Below are 23,849 nucleotides of genomic sequence, written 5' to 3'. Positions count from 1 at the left end.
TTAGAGTAAACCACAGTCATTGCTGAACATAATTTTTCAAAAAGTAAAGAAGACTTACCCAGCAATGTGTGGGAGTCAAGCCTCACCTCACCCGGCAACGGCTCGGAGATTGAGGCCCCGCTCTACGCACAAACAAATAAATGTAAACATGTAAGCCCAAGCGACTCAAAGGGTCTGTAAAGTATCCTAAGTCAATACTATGTTTTTAAAGTCTGTGCATGTAAATAACTGGTTATATGCTTGCCCACAGTGATCACAGTCCCATGGAGATCAAGAGAAGGTATAACTGCTAGTCAAAACTAGTGTTTAATCGCTGACTGGCTGGGTAAACCTAGGGTCAATACCACTATTGACCTAGTAATACTAATTGAGTTATAAGTTTGTTGAACACTCAGAAGCAGCATACAGTTAACAGATGGAAATGAACTGTAGCGTTCACAGGTAAATTTATAAGGGTGGTGAGTCTGAGTGAGAATACAGCCCAATACTAGACTATATAAGGACAAAAAGAACCATAGCCTACACCTATAGCCTCACTCAAATGGTAGGGAAAGGTCAAATGCTCAGTCTTAAAGTTAAGCTGGAATTATTTATCAGCCAGGAGAAAGCATTACTTCTCAAAACCGAGTGCTCAGAATATGCCCCACAGCCAGTAAGAGCACACCGCGATCTGCCCACTCACCTCTCCGTCGGTACCTCTCGGCTAAAACCAAAGCCGAAGGGGAGGCGAGGAGAGGTGAGGCTCGCGCTTATATACCCAACCTAATTGGAGGAATGAAAAACAGCCGCTATCCTGTAGCAATTGCCGATATACGGGTGTTCAATTCCCTGCGCATGCGCGCCAGTGAGTCACTTCTCGGCGAAATGCGGTCGAAGCCCGGGCATGCGCGAAGGGGTAAGGCGTGCCTCCGGTAAATGGAAACATGCCAATTGTGAGCACATGCTCAGTAGCATGTAAACTAGACACGAACCTGGCTAAAAAGTAAACAGTGCTGCGCTTCGTTTACATGCCCGATGTTTTACATACATATCGCGTGGGACAATGTAAAAACAGCGATATGGAGTTCTTGAAGCGCTAATTGCAGGCTCAGAATCGTGCATAGCCTCGTACTTATGACACAAATGCACAATCATAGAATATTAAATAACGGGCGCTATGAAGTATGTTGTGCGCCAGAGTTTGCAGTGTTGGTCAAATGTGGCGAGTCAACATTCCAGGTGTAGGAGCAGTGTGTAAAAGATGTATAAAGAACACACTATGCAAAGATATTGATCAAATTGCAAAGACTAGGTGTGAACCACAAGGGATGTGCGCTGACCACTGTGAGCTATAGGGACTTTGACCTTCAGAAACAGAGCAGGCTGAACCCAGAGCATGAAATGGATAGATTCAACAACAAAGGAGGAAGCACTGCCTCACCCAGTTCATTTTGCATGTTAGTCCAAGGAGACTAGGGGGAAGTCAGGCAGGGCAGGCCCGATGTCATTGGGGACTGTGCAGCTGCGCAGAAAGTGGCCAGCTCAACTGCTGCTGAAAGAGAAAACTCACTCAGAATGGAGGGAGGGGATCAGTGTACACCCCAGAACGTAGCCGCTGGTGAGCAATTTAGCAGCGGCTAAGTTGCATCTCTTAGGACTGTTGGGGTTTTGGATGTCCTGTGACCATTGGTGATTGAAATTGTAGTGTCCAATCATACCCTACCCAGTCAGTCACACTGTAGGTGTGTGACAGAGGGCATAGCCCCTGCCATGTCTTGGGGAAAAGGAAATCTAATTTACTTTCAACATGATACCTGAAATAAGACTGCACCTTCTAGCACGTCTGAAGGCTGTCTAAGGGGGAGGGGTGGGGGTATTTTATCACCTTCTGCCTTGTATTCTCTGATCATGCAGGTCAGTCGACCGTAGGGCAGGCAGGCTGTCCATCAGCATGCATGCTACTGTATCTACCAGTCCCAGCCCACTTTTGTTCATTTTGACAAGTTTCATGTAGTCATCCAAATTGCAGTATTACTCTGGTTAATTGACATGCACGCTCCTCTTATACCACTGGCTTTTCAAAGGGCAGAGTGCGCTAAGACAACTTGGGCATCACTACATATTTCTCTAACAGAACTTTGAGATGGAGTAATTTAGACAGACTTGAGGTTCAGGGGATAAACTGAGTCTACAGTTGTGGGATTAATTTTATAAATTAACAGCAGATTTGAAAATACCAAAAGGTTCCCTTGAGGCAGCAGGTACTATGTAGATAGCTTTGTAATTTGCAACCTTGGTTATGTTTGCGTGCCTTTCATTATGCGCATGAATATTACCTTTTTCTGACTTTTGAAAGATTATTATGGACATGGAGTGTGGTGGACACTCCTGGTCCATAATGGGCAGAAGGGCCAGTTTGAGTCCAGGTTTTCTCTAACGTGAGGTAAATGTGCAAGCTAGCTATCTGAATCAAATTGTCTGTGAATGGTCGTGAATGGGCGTATGTTTTTTATGGGATGGGTGAGTGTCTACGCATAAATGTATTTAGTTTGGAAAGACCAGCTCACGAGCTCATGAGCTCTCACCCTCATCTCCCCTTGATATCTGTTTGTTTCCCCATATCACACTGGAATATGCTTGGGCCTGGACTTAAGCTAGTCTTAGTACTCCTATCTTTCTGCATCCCTTAAATGCAAGCATATTGCGGTCTAGTTTTACACATCTATTTGTGAGCCCATCACATCATAGGTGATCTTGAGCAGTTTGCTCTTACACCTTGTGATTGTGCATTAAGCGTGACGTTGTCCTATTTTTGAAAATCTGATAACCTCATAACCCTTAAATGGACTCTCCAGTCTCAATCTCTAATCAAAATAAAAGATAAATCTTCTTTAGAATGTTTGGTGTTGTAAGGAGGGGTTATTAGATCTATTGTGACAGTATTCACTGAATGGCCTCTTCAATTGTTTAGCATTTTTTTCAAATCGGAGCCACAAGACACGAAGGTGAGTTAGACTTTGTTTCAATTAAGCAAAGCTTTGATTACATTTAATGAAAAGCAACACAGTCTTTGCATTTTGGGATACCATTACAATCAGAATCTCTGTTGCTGTCTGAGGAAATCAGACCGCTCATAAAGTGTTTTGTTGGTGGTCACTTATTTTGGAAAGAGGAGAATCAGGGGTGAACCTTCTTTGGTTTTTGCCCCTTCTACATGAAACTATTTTCTGAAAGCAAAATGGTTTTTCCCAAATGTCTATGCATGTACGTTCTTGATAGATTTTTAGGGGATGCTCAAATGCTAGAAAATTTTACTAACTTCTCTTTTGCATCTCTGCAATGCCTAGGAGGCCTGGTCTGCCCTATAAAAACGACTTAGAAATCCTATGTTCTCTTGACCTTTATGTACACACTGTACCTACAATGTGCTGGATTTATCCATCCTGTAGGTGTCTTGCACATCTTCTTAACTTACGCAAGCTGTGCTTCCCTCTCCCACAGACCCAGATTACTTGCTCTGCTCAACCGTCATCATTAGGACCGCCTGCTGTGCTTGATTCATCCTCCGTGTATTTTCCTTGCCAACCCTTGCTTACATTATGCAAGAGGTGCTTGGCTCTTCTACTCTGCGCTGACCCACCATATTTGATTTACTCAACCTGCCTTAACTAGCGCATCCTTCCTCACTTACTTAGTTCTCACCTGACCCAGCCAGTTCAAGGCACATTTGCCCTGTGCATGCCTTGCTTACCCTGGTGTCCCTTGTTGTTCATTTCATTCACTTTACGTTGACATATGCTGGCTCAACTCATCCCTTTGCGTTTTTCTCAGCCATTTATTTAAGCCCTTTCTCACATGTGTTCCTACTCTAGGTCCCTGAAAGCACTTCACTTACCCAATACTCATGTCAGGTACCTCGTGCTCCCATTGAAGAAGCTGTAGATGGTTTTGAATGACCATGGTTGGAGTGTACTGTATAATAGTTGATGACTGCGACAGTAGTGTAGTCTGCATAGTTTTGAAGACCAGGTTGAAAATATTTCCTTTTGTTTGGATTAGTTCTATGACTTCAGTTTTGATGTTTATATGTGAGAAGTGGAGGAGGAAACAGAGAGAAAAGGAATGTAAATATGCAAAGTGGAAGGTGTACCCTAAAGAATGGAGGCCAAACAGGATAGGCATATCGCTATCCAGGTTCCTTACTCAAATTGCCTACAATATTTGTTGTTAGGCATAGTGAAAAGTGAGAACATTCACAAGTTTTAGGTTTCATATGTGCATAAAAAACACACATGTACATAGCCTCAGAAACAATCTGCATTGGTATGAATTTACCAAACTCATAAATGTATCCTTTTGCACATGGGAGGAAAAAACAATGACTCTACAGATAGCAGAAATATTTTAGTTTTATCATGCACAAATAGTGGTTGCTCCCATTAAATACTTGCCTCATAGCTCCACCCACAATTCTCCCCTCCCCATTCACTGTTTAAATTGATGAGTACAGGCAAATTCTTTCCCCATTTAAAGCAGACTGGAAGATAATGTCAGCAGTTGACACTGATGACCAATGCAAGGGGCTTGCACTAGTGGCCAGTGTATTCAACTGGTATGCTGTGAAGAGCATTCAACGACATGCTTTGAAAACGAAATTCAAGACCAAAATTTGTACCACCATCTCAGTTATGCAGTTTGCAATAGTAATTAATGGCCCACCATCTCCGTAGCCTTGGTCATTCAAATGAACGTCACATTCATGATTCACAACCAACTATCCCTCCACTCTCCGCCTCAGTCTCCGAGTAGGAACACTGAAACATGACCTCCCAAGCTTCACTACCATGGACACGGGCCCACCGTCGATAAGGACATGTACACATATTGAGAATTAGCATGACAAAAGGATGTGCATCAGGGCGAGTGGGTCGTGGTGTGCAGGGGTGCATACGCTCAACAATCAAGGTATTCCTATAAGTGGCTCACTCGATGATTAAGTAAGGGAGGCAGCTCCAGATTCCATGCCTAATGTTCAGACTTCTTACTATTTGTTCATAACCTGTAACACACATCTGTAGCCTAACTTTGTCTGCATGCAACACCTTAGGCCCAAGCCTTTCAGAAAGAGGATCACATGAACTAGTTTTTGGTGGTCATTGCTAAGCAAGAAACTGTTAATTTAGTTGCTCCCACTTTTTTTTTTTTTTTTTTTTTACAATGAAACAACACATACGTGACCTATTACACTTTCTATTCCGAGTGGCATTGTGTATGGATATTGGCCGGTCATTTCTGCGTGCTAAACTCTTTGTCATATGAACACGAAACAGGAGTTTCCTGGGTTGTAAAAGCTTTCATCTGTTTGCCCTAATCAGCCCTGCCAAGTACCATACATCAGGCGTTAGACTAACGCATTTTAGCACTGGTGTCTGTATCACTGCATTCAAGTACTTAGTCACACAAGCGGAGCTCTCTGACATCTTTTTTGATCACAGTCCTCTCCAAAAAGGAGCCTCGCTCCCAGCGCTTATATATTACCGCGCTGCCAGTAAAGCATTCTAGCCTGTCCACAGGGCTGGGAACTCTTTATTATGGTTACCCAGCGAAGTCAAAATTGTTTCAGCCAAAGTCCAATTGTACTCCCTCTGGTAGCCGCACCGGCCACTCTCAGCCACGTGTGGACATCCGGCTAGTTGGAGTCTGTGAGGGGTGGGGCTAATTTTGCCTGGTGTATTTACAATAATCAAAACAGATCTCTTCCTCTTGCATACTTGCAGGAGGCCTATAAGTAATGAAAACCTCAACTGATGCGGGTCAGTCAGGCAGACACTACTGTTTGGGAAACCTGTGCTTAGTGGTTTCTAACTGCATTGTGCAACATCTAAGGACGGGACCTGTGACTTCCTGCAAATATTTTTTCTAATGCATGCTCTTGTGTTGCAATGAGACAGCAGATGCTCGCTCAGTGAGGGCTTCTGCTGTTCTTGGCATTCCATTTCACTTCTGGAGTGCCCGTTTGTGGATGCAGATCACCCTTACTCTCTCATAGTGCTTCAGTGCACAGGGCCGATGCGGCTGCCTTCACTATTTTTTCCCACACACAAGCTTCTGGTTGACCCCTGCAGCCCTTTACAATCATGTCCCCTTTTCATATCAAGCAACAGAAGACATCTCCTTCTCTTTTGCTTACTCATGTCTCCATGTTTTAAAAAGGAATAATTCTGCTCATGCTCTACATGGCTCTTCTGAATTCATAGAGTGCTCAATAAAACAAGAGTAGAATTTGATTTTCATCCACATAATCTATATATATATCATTTTAAGTAACATGTTTTTGACAATTATGTAACTATTAATCGCAGGTAAATGTTATCATAAATGCTGTAGTTAAAACTGGCTTGAGTAGCACCGCACCAATTACAGTCCATTTCATTGAGCCCATTGTTATAACTAAATATGGAGGCTAGCCATTGGAAGAGAGAACTGTCCGTCATTTCCCGAGGCGATTGGTGGGCGTTCCGCCGATTCTTTCCCTCTCCGCAACGTCATGAAGACGTGGCCACTGTGGGTGTGTACTTTTTTACTTTTTTTTACACCAATGTTTGTGTTCATTGTTCGCCTTGTCCCTGTCCCGCTGGCTGTTTCCTGACCCCCCTCCTGCTGTCCGTGTGCCCGCCCCCCTCCCGCTGTCCGTGTGCCCGCCCCCCTCCCGCTGTCCGTGTGCCCGCCCCCCTCCCGCTGTCCATGTGCCCGCCCCCCTCCCGCTGTCTGTGTGCCCGTTAACCCGCCCCCCTCCTGCTGTCCGTGTGCCTGTTAACCCGCCCCCCTCCCGCTGTCCGTGAGCCCGTTCACCCGCCCCCCCTCCCTCTGTCCGTGAGCCCGTTCACCCGCCCCCTCCCGCTGTCCGTGAGCCCGTTCACCTGCCCCCTCCCGCTGTCCGTCAGCCCGTTATCCCGCCCCCCTCCCGCTGTCTGTGTGCCCGCCCCCCCCTCCTGCTCTCCGTGTGATATTTTAGTAACGGTTTCAAGGAGACGATATTCATGTCAGTTGATATTCTGACAATGTATTCTAGTGCTACCATGCCTGTGTGTCTTAAGCACTAACTTTTAAGCGCATGGTTGGTTGTGCTCTGTTTATGCCGGAATCTTACTGTTGTGCAGTTGCGCCCTGAACCTCAAACTTGTATGCCATTTCCAGGGACCGATGTCTGGAGCAGCCAAGGATACCAGCTGCTGTGGTATAAATTGAGGGCAGGGGCCTGGATGTTTATACCCAAAGGCAGCGCTTGTGGCAGACCCAGAAACCCATTAACATGCATAATGCCAGGTGGTTAGAAAGTCACTGGGGACTGAGATAAAAGGACGCGCACGAATTGCTTTGATATGAAAAGTTTAATCTACTCTTAGGCTAACCCAGTTCGGCGTTTTGTTCCTTTCCCGCAGACTGTTGTAAGGAAGAGATCTCTTTCAAGAGGCTGCCTGCAATCATTTGCTTTGTAGATGTTTGTTTACTGGCCTGCCTTAGAGTCACTGATTATACTGCAGCCCCATGTGGTATCATTAATGACGAATTAAAGCCTTGCAGAGAGATGATTGCTCCGAGGATAGGTCAGAGAGGCGACCTCTTGCTGTTTCAGACTCCTACCTATTTCAGAGACAGAGGTGCCAGGCTGCCTACCTGGGGTTGCTGCCGGCCGGTCCCGGTGCGCTCCGGCGGGGGTTGCTCCGATGGCCGTGTGTGCTGAGTCCAGGCTCCACGCCCCTGACCCCGCGGCTTGAGATTCTTTTCCCCTTTCGACCCTGTCCCTGCTCTGTTTCCCTTTTCTCGTGTGCTTTATCACTACCCTCTCTCTTAATTTCTTTGCACCCTTTCACTTTTGTCCTGCTCTCGCCGTGTGTCTTTTCTCCCCGTTTAATGATATGGGTCGTTTTCGTTTTAGCCTTCTCTTCCTGTCTTTCCTGGCCTCTCCCAAGTCTCACTCGTTATGTTCTTCTTCTTTTACCCCGCCCTCTCTTTCACACTTATTGACACGCATCTCTCCCTCTTTCTTATTCCTGATTCCCTCCCGTGGCCATTATTTCATAGGAAAGTTTGTGCCGCATATCTTCTTAACTGCTCACCCTTTGTTACCAGTCTAGAACAAAGCCGCCTGGAGAAGAATCAACACCGCTGTGTAATGCACAATAATTCCAAAGTAAATTACCGTGGCATCGGTCAGCACCTCGCCCCACAACACCCGCTGCAACAGGTTGTAACACCAAAACTTGTAGCTTGCGCTTCTGTTTTGTTGCTGTTTAGCAGCAGCCCTGCTACTGTGAATTCATGGATTGTTTCTTTCTCGTGTATTTTGATGCGGCGGCAGTAAACAAACCAGGCTCAGAGCTTCTGAAAACTTTGCGCCCTTCTGTCCTAACGCCGCCTGATAGGATCCGAAAATGCAAAAAAGCAAACCGGTAACGTGATTAAAGGACGTAGTATATGATATGGTACTACCACTTTATTTATATTGATGGGAAAACATTTATACGGTTATGATTGTGTTTGTGCTCATGTGTTTATTGAACATGCATACAAGTAAATATTTATGGCAGAGTAATGACAATACATGCCATTTTATCTTGGACACAGTGCAGCTGTTGTTGTTCTGAATATGGTATTGGTATTTGCGTCCCAGTTTTTTGCTTCTCAAAATCTGGCCACCATACTTAGCTGTGTTTCAAGTTTATACCACTGTGTTCACCCTCATTCTTTCTCTATTCACGTCTCCTCTTTTTATTCTTCCCTGACCCTTTCTTCCTTCCCTCGTTTCAATCTTCATCCTGCCATTTCCTCTCTTCCTTTCCTCTTCCATTACTTCCCAGGAAAATTTGCACCTGTCTACCCTTCAGAGGACATTTGTGAATGTTTGTGAGCCATAAAGCACATTTCTTGTGCTTCATGCAAAACGGTCAACCACCAACCAGCCCTTTGATTAAGCTCTTGTTGAGCGTAGGTGCTTGTATTGCCCACATTTGGATAATTACTTTACATATATATATATATGGCTCTGGGTGTGTGTGTGTGTGTGTGTGTGTGTGTGGAGCTCTGGGTGTGTGTGTGTGTGTGTGTGGCTCTGTGTGTGTGGCTCTGGGTGTGTGGCTCTGGGTGTGTGTGTGTGGCTCTGGGTGTGTGTCTGTGGCTCTGTGTGTGTGTGTGTGTGTGTGTGTGTGTGTGTGTGTGTGTGTGGTAGTAATTGCTGTCTGCTGAGCTCGTCCGTAGGGTACAATAGGTCTCACATTTGCGAGAGATTAAGCTAATGGTAATGTAAATGACAATGCCATTTATTTATCTGTTTTCAAAACCAACTCATAAATACAAATTTTGTCATTTACAATGCCAATAGCTCTAACTTTTCCAAAGGCGAAACCATTGCATTGTAAATGCTTGTTTAACTATGCTGCTACATTAGGGCCCCAGATTGCAGTTGCTCTTCTTTCTGTCAATCCTTTGTGGTTGCATTAGATAGCTGTCCCACCCCTCCCATCCCACAAACCACCTCCCCATCTCAGCTGCTTCTTACTGCGCACAGTCACCGCCCATCGAACCACCATGCCTTTTTCTCCACTCTTTGCCTAGCTCGTCGTTCTCCTATTTAGAGGCCTTCTATTCGTTTGTTCCCTTGCCTGCCAGTCGACCTTGACCCCCAGTGCCTCTGGTGTCTTCCTCCACGGTATCCATAACCCTCCCCTTCCTTGTCTTCTGCTGCATTGCCTCAAAAGATATGCACGTGAGACAGTCATGCGCTAATTATTATTATTATTAAAGTAGTACGTCATCAAGCACGAAAAGAACAACGCACAGAACCCCCCATGTGCAAGGCCGGTCTGCCTTTTATTCGAGCTAGCATTTCCTGGTGGGCTAGCGACATTTGGAAGGTGTTTTTGAAAGCCCGGGCCGATGCTGGTGCGCCTGTCACTTATCCCAGCTCCCCGAAAGTAATGGCAGCAGGCTGGGGAGGCGGAGAGAGAGAGAGAGAGGGAGGGAGGGAGGGAGGGAAGCTGAAAATCAGAGCGGGAGTAGAGAGGAGTTTGAATGAATGAATGAATGAATAGATGGATGGAAAGAAAGTGATAGAGCGAGAAGATGAAGGGAGCGGCCTGGTTTGAGCATTTTTTCTATGGCTACTTTAGGTTTCCATGTCCGGCCCCATCCATCTGCTGCATTTCTCCCTGGTACTTGACATGCATTCTCCTCTACGCTCCCTTACTGTATACATTTTATACCGGTTTTTTGACCCCCTCACCCCCCTTCTGCCTGCACTTTACCTTCCTCCCGGAGGTGTAAGATGCCCGTGCCTTGCTCTCTGGTTGTCCATCGTGCTTTCAGCTTCTGCCCTTCTTCCCTCTCTACTTTTTCTGCGGCCTCCACCGCCTCCCTTCCACCCCATGCTGGTCTCCGGCTGTACTTCGGTGTGCTCATAGCACCGCTCTAAAGCCGCGTGCGCGCTCTCGGTAATGAGGCTGATTAACTCCTGGCCCCGGGACATGTCAGCTTTTATTAAAGACCCTGCGTCTCTGCGAGAAGTCAGTACACTGCAATCCCTCAGCTTCAGGGAAAGGGACCCCATTCATTCCTCATTGAACGAGACAGCCTCCCTTAGATCGCCGGCTGTCGCCACCTCTTACGCAGAGAGCACTGCTCCTCAGATCTCGAGTATCTGTCTGTCGCGTCATTGTTCGTTTTCCTTATCAACGGGACTGTGTTCTTAATCAGATCATTTGTCTGTCTATTTCAAGTATCTTCTAACCAGGCTCTGATCCTCACACCACACTTGTCCATCTTCTTACCTTCCATCTTTCCTTGCAGTGAGACTGACTGTATAGCTCCGATCACGCCTCCCCTTCAGAAGCAACTAATTTAAGTAAACCATGGTCGTGTTCTCCATTGCACCTAGTGTTGGTCTCCTCTTCATTCACTTCCTATCCATTGAGGCTCTGTTCCTTATATCACTTGTATCTGATCACCTGCTCTCCACTTTAGTCATTCCTCTTCGATTGCAGTTGCATTTATACAGGACTTACTAACCCTAATGAGGCGTTGAAGCACTTTACTCCAGGCAGCAGATTAGAATTTAGCCCAGTGTTATTGGTTATTGTGCACTGAAGCAAGTTTCCTTGTGGTGGATTGCCAAGCAAGACTCGGAAAGCGGACTTTTTTGAACTATTCGAACTATCCGACCTTTCGTACCATTGCAAAGACCGAACTATTGCAGGACAATATTGCTATACCCCTCCCCCCCCCCCGTGGCGCCTTCTTTTTCATTCCTTTCTTCTTTTCACTCTCTCCTCTCTCTTTCCTCCACTCATGTATGCTCCATGTAAATATATATTTTTTTATATACAATAAAAAATTACAGAAATCAAAAAAGTAATAGGAGTTAGGTGTGATCATTATTGGGAAAGGTGGATATGTGAGTTCATGCAGGTGGTTGGTGGGGGCTGCTAGATTAGCTAGAGGAGAATAGGTCGTGTTAGGTCGGAGAGATATCGGTTTCCTTAAAAGTAGACATTGTTTTTGCTGAAATCACCTTTGGGCAATTTGCAGAAATCTAGTGATGGTGATTAAGGTGAACATGCAGTGAGGTAGAGAAGGTTTTTCTTGTCAGGCAGTCTTCCTCTTATCGCCTTTCTTCTTCTTCCTTCCTAATGTAAGAGGCCTCTTTATCTCATTATACCTGTCTGTCTCCGCTGTAGTAGTACCCCTTATCGACTAATAGCATGGTCCTGGGTAATCGAATACCACACCTGTCTTCGGCTCCCCAGTCGATCCATTACCTGAGGTAGCCTTTTCCAGTTTACCTGGTCTGCCTCCCACATAACCACACTCCCATTCCTTGTCTGCAGTGGAGCTTGTTATGTCGAAAAATACAATGGATAAATGCCAAATGGGGGCCTTAGAACGGCGCATTCCCTCATAAGAGCTGCATCTGTTTACTTGTCACAGCTATTTAGTCAGATGAATTTACATGAGAAAAGGGTCCCATGGGATCAAAATCGCGTTTGTAGGGGAACTAGGATAGTGTCCTGCCGGTAGAGCTCCCACAGGCTAGCCTACGGCAGTGCACCAGCGTTTGACAGCATCGGGGCTCGCAGGCTGCGCCTGAGCCCCGCCGACTCAGAGGTAAGCCCCATCTGTTCAAAATCCAATGTGTACAGCCTACGAAAACACCAGGGAGGAAGAACAGAGCTTTACAAAACACTGGCAGGTGTATGCTTGGGGACACGGTTCTCGTACATGTTTCCGCTCTTGTCCAATTGCCTCCATCTCGTATTTCTTAAGGTGACACAAAGACATCCTACATGTGCTGTTTCAATGGACCTGGATACCCTCCCTGCTGTGAAAATATATGTAAATATTTGTTCATTTCTAACTGCAGATTCCTCACCTTAAGAATATCCCCCCAGGCCCCACATTGGATCTGAGAGACCTTTCAGCACAGCCCCTGCACACCTGTACCAGTCATCGTGCTACTAGGCGTTGACCCCGCTCCATCTCTGAAGTGACAGCTAGAGCCACATATAATCACCACTAAAGTGCGCTGACATCAGTTTCTTTCATTCCGCACCTTTGTACACGGATATAACGTTCACTCCTAACTTTTTCTCATCAGCTGATGAGTTTTTTTTCTCTACATTTTTTCTATGGTGTGGAAGGGAAAATGTCCCCTAAAAGTACAGGGTTTAAACTTTATAGGGACTGTCACAAGTAGTCTGTCACAGATACCCTGTGTTTTTGGGTTCGGGCTATGACTCTCAAGTTGCGTGAGGAGTGTTTACTTGTGCACCCAAATATGATCTTGGATCACAAATCCAATCTGTGTGTCTCAGAACACTGCAGGAAGATCCGTAACACCTGCTCCTGCTAGAAGTCTAGAACCTGGATCCACTTTTGGGGCTGCTCCCTGCGACAGGTCGTCATTGTGGTACAAGTCTTTTGGTAAATCAAAGTCCAAAAGAAAATGTAACCAGTCCAAGCAGGCCTTGTTTCGTGCCTCTCCACTTTCCTTCTGAGAAGTTGCAAGGACTTCAAGGTGCTTCCGGTCCTGATCCTGTTCTCCTACGGAAGAGCTGATTCTGCATTTGATCCTTGTGCACCCCAAATTTCCTGGGCGGTCGGCAATGCTACAACAGATTGAAGTGTTTAAGGAAGCCATTTTATTAATCTTTGGCACCCTACCTGCTCCTTCTGGTGTACTTTTGAGCCTCTCAAATTCATGGAGGCCTCAATTTGGGAGCAAGACAACCCTCTGTGCAGTCTAGGCATCCTGAAACCCACATCAGATTCACCTCCATCTCTGGACCCAACTCCATTTCCGGCACCCCAATCCACATCAGCGTCTGTCAGGTCAATGTTGGCGCAGATGCTGGAGGAGGACGCCAATTCTGTTGTCCAGGACAACTCCAAACCAAATGCATCTCAACCTCTGCAAAAGTCTCTCCCCAGAACAGTTGGGACTAACCCAGCCCAGTACATTCTGACTCTGATAAAACTGCTTTTTCCTAGGTGATGCTTTCCAGGACTCCAGCCACTTTTTGTATTGGACCGTGTCCAAACTCAACCAGCTTTTGTTGATGATGATGATGGGGGTGAATATCCCCCGTCCCCAAATATATGAAGAGGACAATTTTTATTCGGATATACTAGATTCCAATGGAGTTGACATTTCCCCCGACACAGAGCTGGTATCTTCCCTTGGACCTTCAACAGAACTTATTCACCTTAGAAATCAGGTGAGCGACTGAAGTCCTATACTTGCAATTACTGTATTTTGATGTGAAAACTAGTGTCCTCACTGAAGTCTTACACCTAAACAGATCTCGTCTGAGCCTTTGCTGCCATATAATAAAACCCTGGCTGACACCCTGATGAGTACTAGAGCTAAACCAGACACCACAGACCTTTCTCAATCAACATCCTACTCCTGAGAGCCTGGTAGTTCAGGCATCAACTATTAGGGTTAATCACAATTATTTACTTATGATCCCCTATTCCAGACAGAGCGTCAATGAGAATTGAAGCATTCATGAAGACGATGTTCTCATCAGCAGGCCTTGACGTTTGGACAGTCAGTGCCATTGTATGCTGGGTAGGTACTCTTGTGCATTATGTGACATGGTCACTGTAGGAACTGGGGTCACCAGTTCCCCTGGGGTAGTCTGGCACGAGCAGGTAGGCACCCGAAAGCTTAGGTGTTTAGTGACTACACAGCACACACATCCACTGAGACAATAAGTGCACGCAAGGACTTAGACCACACCAGTTGCATTGAATTAAAACATTAGCTATTATCCAGAATAAAATGCAGGGTAGTCAATCACTCAATACCTCCCCCGATTAAAACATTTCATCAGGGGTGCAGTTCAATAATCACTGTAGCTTATCACCATGAACATTCCATGAAGCCCGCCCCTGCAAGGAAATCATTCAAGTATTTTTCAGGTAGAGCCATCAAGAATCACAATAGCAGGAATAGCACTCCTTATGCAAGGATAACACGTTTCCTCAGAGAATAAGCATTTCATTAATCCCATTTGCCGGTAATGAACGTTTCCTAAATCAGGGCTAACCAGGTCATTAGGCTGAACTAAGCATTTTATCAGGTAAGGGTAAACATTTCATTGGTTAAACATAAACCCCTTCACCTGTTAAAGGCAGGCATTTGAACCTCCTTCCGAGCAGACAGTCCCCCAACAGGGGGTTAATGTTGATACTCTTATACCCCCAAAGGTGTCTGGCCGGTCTTTGGCCCAGTTCTGGTTCCTTAAGGGGCCAATTGGTGCCAACGGGGCCCACCAACAGTTTCCCCCGAGGAGGTGACTTTAGCAGGGTTAGGGGCTAGCGCTGCGATAGCAGTAGCGCTGCAGCAGACAGCAGGAGGCAGAGGCCCGGTGCCTAACAGGGTCAGCGCTCGGGGGCAGTTCTACAGCGCTGGAATCTCAGGCAGTCCAGTCAGCAATTCAGGCAAGGTAGGACAGGCAGCTAGCTGGGGCAGGACAGCGCCGGGGCCCGGGTTAATGCTCAGGGCACAGCGATTGGCAAGGCCCAATACCTGGTCGATCCTCCAGCAGTCCTGCGGGTGGTGAAGTTTCTTCTTGGCGCAGGGTGTCTATGGGCGCCCTTCTGTTACAGCAAAATCTTGGTTGCTTGAGGTGGGGGTGGGGGGGGGGGTGAGTTGAAGGCTTGTCAGCAGGTCACTTCAGGTGGTCCCTGGGTTGCCCTCCCGCCGGGCCAAATCAGTGGGCTAGTTCAGGGTTCCTCACTCTACTTGGAAGGCAGCACCTAAGCCCTGTCACTCCCAGTGGCATAGGTCCCTGACTAGGCCCTACCGCCTAAATCTCCTACGTGGGTCCCCCAGGTCAGTGATGCCCCAACTGACTGGAACGTTTCCCTCCCTTTCCTTATATAGCGACAGTTGGCAGTGGCAGTTGGTGTCACCTCCCCTGTTCTAGAAGGTTCCAGGAGCTTCCCTCATTCTAGCTATGGGCAGGCTGGCATTGCAACATTGTTTAAGGGTTCCAGCCAGCTCCTGGTTACTAGAGTGCGTCTACAAAGACCGCGCTGCAGTAGCAGGGGTCAGTGACAGCCATCTTAAGGGAAGAGAGCACCTGCACCTTAACATTGGGAAACAATGGGAAGGTGCCCAGAGACCTAAGGCCAACAAAAAGTAGGTGGGAAAAATAAGGCAAGGGCGAAAAAAACATAGGGAAAGACCAACCCCAGGGCTGACCGGTCTAACAGTCACAGAGATTTTCTGGTTGGCCCAGAGGAATTTGTAGCCAACTTGGCACAGTTCTTTCAGGATGGCCAGAACCCGGATAGGCATGTCATAGGGTAGTAGCTGGACGCGACCAGCTGTTTTGGCAGAGCAGTTGAAACTAGCATGGTGCTCTGGTGCCACACATCGGTGAGATCCACAGGCTTCTCAGCGGAGGTACAAGCATCGCTCATCGATATGCCTTTTGGCGGGTCTCGCCTATTTGGAGAGAAAACCCGACTCCGTCCTCAAGCACTTTAAAGAAAGTAGAGCTATTGCGCGCTCCCTGGGTTTCTTCATACCCTTAAGGCAGTATTGCAACTATTTTGGCCACTTTGAGGCACCGCAAGGGTTTCGCTTTCAGGCAGAGACAAGCCCCATCACTCCAAATACAAGCACCCCAGTATTTATGGGGTTGGGATCCAGTTGACAGCATACAGGCATGGAGGCAAAGCAAATTTCCCTGTTGCCAGCCCCTTCTGCAGAAGCCTCCAAGCCACTTTAGTTTGCCCTAGTGGCACGTCATCACCCGTGGGAGACATAATCATTTATTTGCTCTATGGGTGACAAGGCTTATCATTTAACAGATGGGTGTGGGCCCTGCAAAAAGAGCCATAGAGAGAGTCCCGCCTTTGGAAATAGGAACTGGATGTTACTCCTGTTAGTTCTTTGAGCCAAAAAAGGATGGAGGTCTTTGTCCTATTTTAAATCTTCAACCTCTCAATTTCTTCCTTTGGAAGAACAAATTCAAAACACTCACGATGGTCCAGCTTCTATTGTTTGTGGATCCAAGAGACTTGATGGTAGCTGGGGGCCTGAAGGACGCCTATTTCCATGTTTCCATATTGCAAACCAGCTGTTCAAAGTTGGCCGTGAGCATTGTCCGTTTGGCCATACATTGCTTATCAGGGTTTAACAGAGGTGATGTGGGTGGTCGCAGCATTACCTTCAGAGGTCAGGTGTGACCAGTCTATCCCTATGATTGGCTGTTGAATGCAGGCTCGCCACAGTCAGTCATCAACCACATCCAAACAATGGCAAACCTCCGTACATTGGCTGGGTTTACTATCAATGTGCCAGAGGCACACCTGACTGCTTCTCAGAAGCAACCTTGCATTGGTGTCATCCTGGATATGGTGCATTACTGGGCCTTTTATCCGGATCGGAGAGTACAGGACATTTGGGCTATGACCCAGATGTTTCAGCCATGGTCCTGCGCATAAGTGACAATGGCTCTGAGGCTTCCTGGCCTCTTTCATCCTGCTAGTTGGTCATGCTAGATGGCATATGCAACCTTTGCAATGTGATCTGCAGTCTCAGTAGGTCCAGCATCAGTGAAACCTAGAAGAAATCTGACAGGACATGAAGAGACTGCAGGGTAAATCCCACTTCCTACCCCATCTAGAGCAGACAGGGGTGACAGATGCATTACAGCTGAATTGTCGAGGTATTCTGAGAGAAGTGAAGATCAGAGTACTCTGGTCTCTGGTGGAGACCTGTCTCCACATCCTCTTATTGGAGTTACAGGCCATTCGCTTCGCGATGAAAGCCTTCCTACCCTCCAAAGGGAGGCTAGTCCAGGTCGTTGCGGACAACATTGGTGCCATGTGGTATTGCAACAAGCAGAGCATGTGGCTTCCTGGTCCCTTGGTCCATGAGGCCATGCACCCTCTGGAACTGGCCGAATTGTCTAGGCATTTCCCTGATTGCACACCACCTGGTGGGATATTTAAAAGTCAGGGTGGATGAACTTGGCCATCGACTCTTAGTGGATCACACATGTCAGTACAACCACAGGTGGCACAAGACCTCTTTTAGCAGATGAGAGAACCCTGGCTTGAGCACTTTGCCACTGCCAAGAATGCGTAATGTCAACAGTTTTGCAAGCTGAAGTTCCCCAAGAAGGCGCTCTCTTAGACAAATTCCTCCCAGAGTGGTTTACGGGGCCTGCTGTATGCCTTCCTACTGCTACCTCTCATACCCTGAGCTCTGAAGGCGATCAAGAACAACCAGGCAGAATGTCATCTTCGTGACTACGGATTGGGCCAGCCCAGTGCGGTACCCAAAACCTGTGGGCATAAGCAGCTTTCCACCGATCATGCCTCTGTTACGTGAGGCTCTTCTATCATCACCAGGGCAGGGTCTTGCACCCAGGCCTTCATAATCTACACCTTTGTGCATAAAGATTGAACAGTAGCATTTTTTTGCATTCAGTCTTTTTCCTAAAGTACTGGATGTCAACCTTGCAGTCCTTCGACAAAGTCGGTTTATGCTGGACAAAGCCTGTTTATGCTGTACGCCGCGAAAAGTGAGTGGCTTGGTGTGGTGCTCGTAGTACCGATCCAATGCAGGCCAAAAAGTTGGATGTATTATTGTTTGTTCTGTCATTGGCACAGGAAGTACTTGCAGTAGGTAATGTTAAAAGTTATATGTTGGACCTTTCATCCTTTTTGTGTCCTTGTTCAAATCACCTGTTGTGATGCAGTTTCTGAAATGTTTAATCCACGTTCCTACTCAACCGTTCATGATGCCACAGTCTGATCTTAATTTGGTCATTATTATTACTTGCACTCCCTTTGAATTGTTGCAAAGCTGTTCTCTGCGTCTGTCAAGACCCTGAGACTGTCTTTCTCATTGTGATAGCTTCAGCTTGCTGCATGAGTGAGCTTCAATTTCCATCTGTCCAGCTGCCCTACTCTACCTTCTTTCCAGACAAACTGGTGCTGAGGACTAAAGCGGCCTTTCAACCAAAGGTTGTGACTTCCTTTTTACGGTCCATCACACTTCCGATGTTCTCTACCCTACCTCACCCTTCGGTAGAGGAGGAGAGACTTAATTCTTTGGACCCCAAAAGAGTACTGAGCTTTTACATCAATTGTACCAAAGACCATCAGCTCTTTGTGTGGTTTTCTGGGGCAAAGAAAGGCAAGATATTGGAGAAAATGACTTAGTGCAGGTGGATAGTCCTCTGCATTAAGAACTCCTATATGTTGGCAAAGAAGCAACCTCAAGAAGGCCCATGCCACCAAGGCTAACGCTGCTAGCACTGCTTTGACCTGTGGAGTTTCTGTACTTGATACATCCGCAATTTGTATTACGGTTCACACATTCATGAAGCCTTACTGCTTTGACAGCCAGGTATGCCAGAAAGGGCGTTGTAGCCATTTGATCCTGCAGGACTTTTTAGTCTGAGTCATTCCGCATATCCGCCATTGGGAAAGATACTGTTTTGTTATCTGTTCTTAAGGTGAGGAATATGCAATTAGTTATATCCATCAGAAGAACAAGTTACTTGCCTTAGGTAATGCTCTTTCAGTGGATATTCTAACCACAGATTACTCACTGCCATCCCACCTTCCCATTCTGTGAAAATTACTTTTTTATCTAAAAAGGTCACAAATGAGAGATCTGCGCATTGACACAAATAATTGGTTTTATATCTCAACTTCTGAGGAACTGGACAGTGTCCAGAAAGAAACCTACGTCAGCGCACTTCAGTGGCGATTATATGAGGCTCCAGGTCTCACTCCTGGGGTGTAGCGGGGTGGATGCAGCGCTGCACAACTCCATCTACTGGCACGCAGTAGCTATGTTAAAAAAAACTCCCAGATCGAGTCTGGTGCCTGGGGATATTCTAAAGGTGAGGAATTGTGGTATCCACCAGATAGTCTTACTAAAGGAAAGTAAGTTATTAATTAAAATGTTGCTTCACTCTTCAATGCTCTGATGGTGGATCAATAGCAAAGAATGTTTGTTTCATGGCTTAGTTTTGAATTGACGATTGCTCCAATTATATATCTGACTTCCAAACAAGCACCTTTTTTGTCCTCTTGCTCAGCGTAAGAGGCATACAGTAGATTTTGAAGTGATCATCACACCAATAAAAAGTGTAAGATGAGTTTAGCATTCACAATTTGACCTCGAAAACAGCTTTCCTCTCCTCAAAATTAACTCCTTTTAAAGTTATTTTAATTTTTTTTAAATCTTAACATCCCAGAAGAGTGCAAGAGTGTGGTACATTAGTGTGATAAGTACTAAATTGCACGTATCCTGCTTTACTGGTGGTCCTGTCTAGTTTTGAGATTGTTAGGTCTGAGAATTCCAGCTTCACATATCTTGGCATGCTAGTTAACAGGGGCCTGGAGAGCATGGTGGCAGATAACGTGAACGCATTTATGGAGTGAATACAATTGGACTTCACAAAGTGGTCCCACCTGGATCTCGCTCTCTCTGGGGACGGATTCAAGCGATGAAAATTGTTACCCTCCCCTGAGTCACATTCGTCTTGGGCATGCTTCCCCACTTAATACCCCTATTGACCCTCTGTTAGATAAGACATTTAAGCCCTCCATCTGGGTTCAGAGCGACCTTGTCTGGCAATTCCGAAGCTTATCTCCCATAGATCAGCAGAGGGACTGCCTGCTTTCTGTGGAGCATTACAGTCTAGCCCTGCATTTGGCACAAATGTGGTATATGCAGTCCCGGGTCCAAGGTCACCTGATATGAGTTGCAATCGAACGCAGACTCCAGGAGGCCTTGTCTGCACTATCTTCCTGGCCCTGCCGCAGCATCCCCCAACCCCATGTTGAAAGCTATGTATGCCGCCGGGATACGGGCTCACAAGCTCTTTTTGGCCATCTCCACAACAAAGCTCCCCTCTGGAATAATATTTTTATCTGCATGGGGGAGGCGGGGGGGGCAAATGCGGGGGGTGGGCAAATGCTTGATTGGGGCCCCTGGCACAGAGCTGGGATACACACTCTTACACACCTGATCTCCAGCGTCTAACTCAAGTCCTTTGAGATGCTACAGGACCCATTTGACCTGTTGCATTCTCAACACTGGCACTATACACAACTACGTCATTGCCTGCTAAGCAAACTTTATCCCCAACACTGGACCATCTCCTGTTCCCCTGGTTCTCGCTTACCTTAACACTTGAGGTCAGTTTAAAGGTTTTCAAAATCAATGAGAATGGATCACTTGTTCCTGCAACCAGGGTTCAATGTGTTCTACCCGTCAGTACTCAACAGAGTACTTAAAAATCCTCATTCACATAGGCAGGTCATATGGCGGTTAATCTTGATTCTCCGCCTTAGTTATTTACGTGACAGCATCATCATCAGGTCTCTTTCTGTATGCTTCCTCCACCCGGAGGGAACCACTGGTTTATACAGTAGTGATCAGAAATCAGTGGTAAGTGAGGTGGTGCTCAAGTGAGGTGAAATATTAAAAAGCCTTCCACATACTACCATAAATAATGTATTCTGTCTGGTGTATGGGAGGGAAATAAAAACAGGCGGTGTGGTCCGTGCAGTATAGGGTTGAGGATGAATCCTCCGCACTATTTGACTGTGTCCAAAACGTTGGTCGACCTGTTTCAGCCCCAATCTATGCCCCTGAGGGGGGTCTGTGGGATTTCTTCAGGACCTAAATGGTGAGAAAAGGGTATTGTCATATTCTGTGTAATCTGTCTCAGAGTGAATACTCTGAGGTATAAGGTCAGTGATACCTTGTGAAGTCCCGATTTGGGCTTCTACAGGACTGTTGGCAGCTTACACCCTCGTGTGTAGGGTGCACGACTTGTGCTGACGCTTCTTTCAGGGTCCTCGCCCCCCCTTTTGATTTTTTGGTCAGTTTAAAGGCGTAATGTCCAGATTCTAGTCTCCTGATGCACCTCCTTTACTCCCAGTCCCAATCGGTAAGCCTCAGGATGACCTGGCAGGTTCGCCTGCAATTGGAATATGAGGAGGAGGAATGGCCAGAACTTTTGGAGGCCCTGGAATGGGGAGTCCGGGAGATAAGGCTGAAACTCAGACTTTTTAAGATCCTTCAGGTCTGGCACTGGACCTCAGCACGTCTAAAGGTTGCAGGGTTGCTTCTTCACTCTACCTGCTGACGATGTGATCAACCACCCTGTGATATTGTGCATACATTACTGGATTGTGTCGCCATTCGCCCCTTGTAGACGGCAGTGGCGTCTACACTCTGGAAATCTATGAATTCTCCCTAGCCACTTTCTGTCCCCGAAATGTTGTGAGGTCATTTTTGGGACTTTTTGGGAGAAGTGATCGATATAATTTGGAATGGCATTTATATGTCAGGATGTGCTTGATGATCATTGGAGTTTATTATGAGTGGATTTTTTTTTTTTTTTTTTTTTTTTTTAGCTTCAACGTAACAAGTTTAATATTGATATTTGTGGATCTGAACATGAAACAATGTAACCAGAGGTAGTTGTGAATGAAACCAAAAACAAAACAAAACGAAAATGAAAACCAGTAAAACCAGAAGTCTGACTGCACACAACAATTATGACGGCGAAATAATTTTAACACATGTTCTGTAAAACCCCTCATCTGAGGCAGTGCCTGCTATGGGGACCCATAGAGAAATGGATCTGAGCACAGGAAGAGTGGGTCCTCATTTAGCATGGGTAGGTATAAGTGGGGGCGGTGCTGTAGAATCAGAAAGTAGCGCTGAATAGAAGAATTCCCATTAGGTCAGATACAAAAGGCTCTAAGGAAAGCTGTTGACCATGTGAATATAGATGCCAACTGACCACGTCATGTGTGAAAGCTTCAGTCAATGTTAGCTTTTTGTGCAACAACAGTTTGCACAACAACAGTTTGCACACTGGCATTTGTAGCTCTCCTTTTCCCATTAGCAGCCCAGGCCTACAAGTACCCGCATGTAAGCTCATATGTGAAAAAAGCCAGGAGCAGCTGATGGTGCTATTATCAAGTGCCACTGGTGAGGCAGCTATTGGTGCAAAGTATAGGAATGGTACGAAAGATTGTGAATCAGCGAGGTCAGTGCTCCTCTACAATAACGAGGCACAGTTTAGGAATCCCCACATAGAGGGGGCGAAGGGGAAGAGGATGGGTTTCTAAGAAGATGAGTAGGAGTTATCCATCACCGCAGGCGGTTTTGAAGGGTGATGAGGGGGTTCCAAGCACCTGAGGGAGCACTGAGATTGCATGGAAGGCCCTCTCCAATGCATGGAGTGTGCAGGTAAATGGATGTTTGATTCATTGAAGGGAAGAAGTGCTAGGAGGGCAGTGTCTGTCTCTCCAGCAGAAGACCAGGGATTTGGTCCACAACACGGAGGCTATAAATACTGATTGATAAGAGGTTTCCTCCTGGTAGAGTTGAACAGTCCAATTTGTTATGCCCTTGTCTTGCTCAATTAAAGAGGAAGATATAAGGGAAACACCACATTTGTGTTTAATTAGAGGAAAACCAAGAAATAGAACTAAACCTGGCCTGAATAGTAATTTATTTAGCAGGTGAGTGGTAGAGGGCACTGAAGCACTTGTGCATACACCAAATACGCATGACAAAACATGAAATTGTAGACCCATGAATATCAAAAAATTAACTATTGATGATTAGGCACACATCCCCCCTTCAGTACCGCAATTGGCACATCCCCACTCTTAAGGAATTCAACACTTAATCAAATCAGAGCCATGCAATAAGCAATAGTCAATATGTGATTCGTGGAACACCGCCAACTTGTCAAGGCAAGTAAATCAATAGAAAGTATTCTAAGCTATTGATCGTAAATAGTGTTGCTTGAAGACAATCTATTCTGGATAAGGAATAGGTGGATAAACAGCTAAGACTTGCAACAAATCTAATTTATAACACAGTCAATTTTGAGATGTTTCATCTGGTATAAATATAATGTCTAGAGTTAACCAAAAAGAAAGGCAGCCTGATAAGGCATTGATTATGTGCAGTATAGGGCTTAAGTTATTGATTACTGAAGTGTTGAACTTACCAAGAACAAAGATGCGACAACCGCAGTCTCCAAAAGGGGACGTATTTCAAAATCATCAAGAATTTTTGTCTGGAAACTCCTTTCTCCACAATGTCATGTTTCATCATATATGTTCAAGATACGCACAGTCCTTTGAAGTCTCCCACCAATCATCTCCTTTATAAGTAGTATTTTCTTGAAAACCCCAACTTTTTTTTTACTGTAGACATTTTTTGATCCCACACATTTGTTATTAGAGCATGAGGATGGACAAGTCTACATAAACTGGCTGTAGGGGGAGGTAAGGAGGAA

The 23,849-nt window shown here is 46.0% G+C and overlaps 1 protein-coding gene across 3 annotated transcripts in view; it reads left to right on the top strand.

Annotated features, from left to right (window-relative positions):
* Positions 1-23,849, top strand: part of RPTOR (regulatory associated protein of MTOR complex 1) — a 2,217,374-nt gene that overhangs the window by 1,944,895 nt on the left and 248,630 nt on the right. The gene's annotated exons all lie outside the window — the stretch shown is intronic.

The sequence above is a fragment of the Lissotriton vulgaris genome, chromosome 7 (genome assembly GCF_964263255.1).
Source record: "Lissotriton vulgaris chromosome 7, aLisVul1.2, whole genome shotgun sequence".
Classification (NCBI taxonomy): domain Eukaryota; kingdom Metazoa; phylum Chordata; class Amphibia; order Caudata; family Salamandridae; genus Lissotriton; species Lissotriton vulgaris.
The sequence above is the reverse complement of the archived record's forward strand: the minus strand, read 5'-3'. Positions and strand labels throughout refer to the sequence as shown.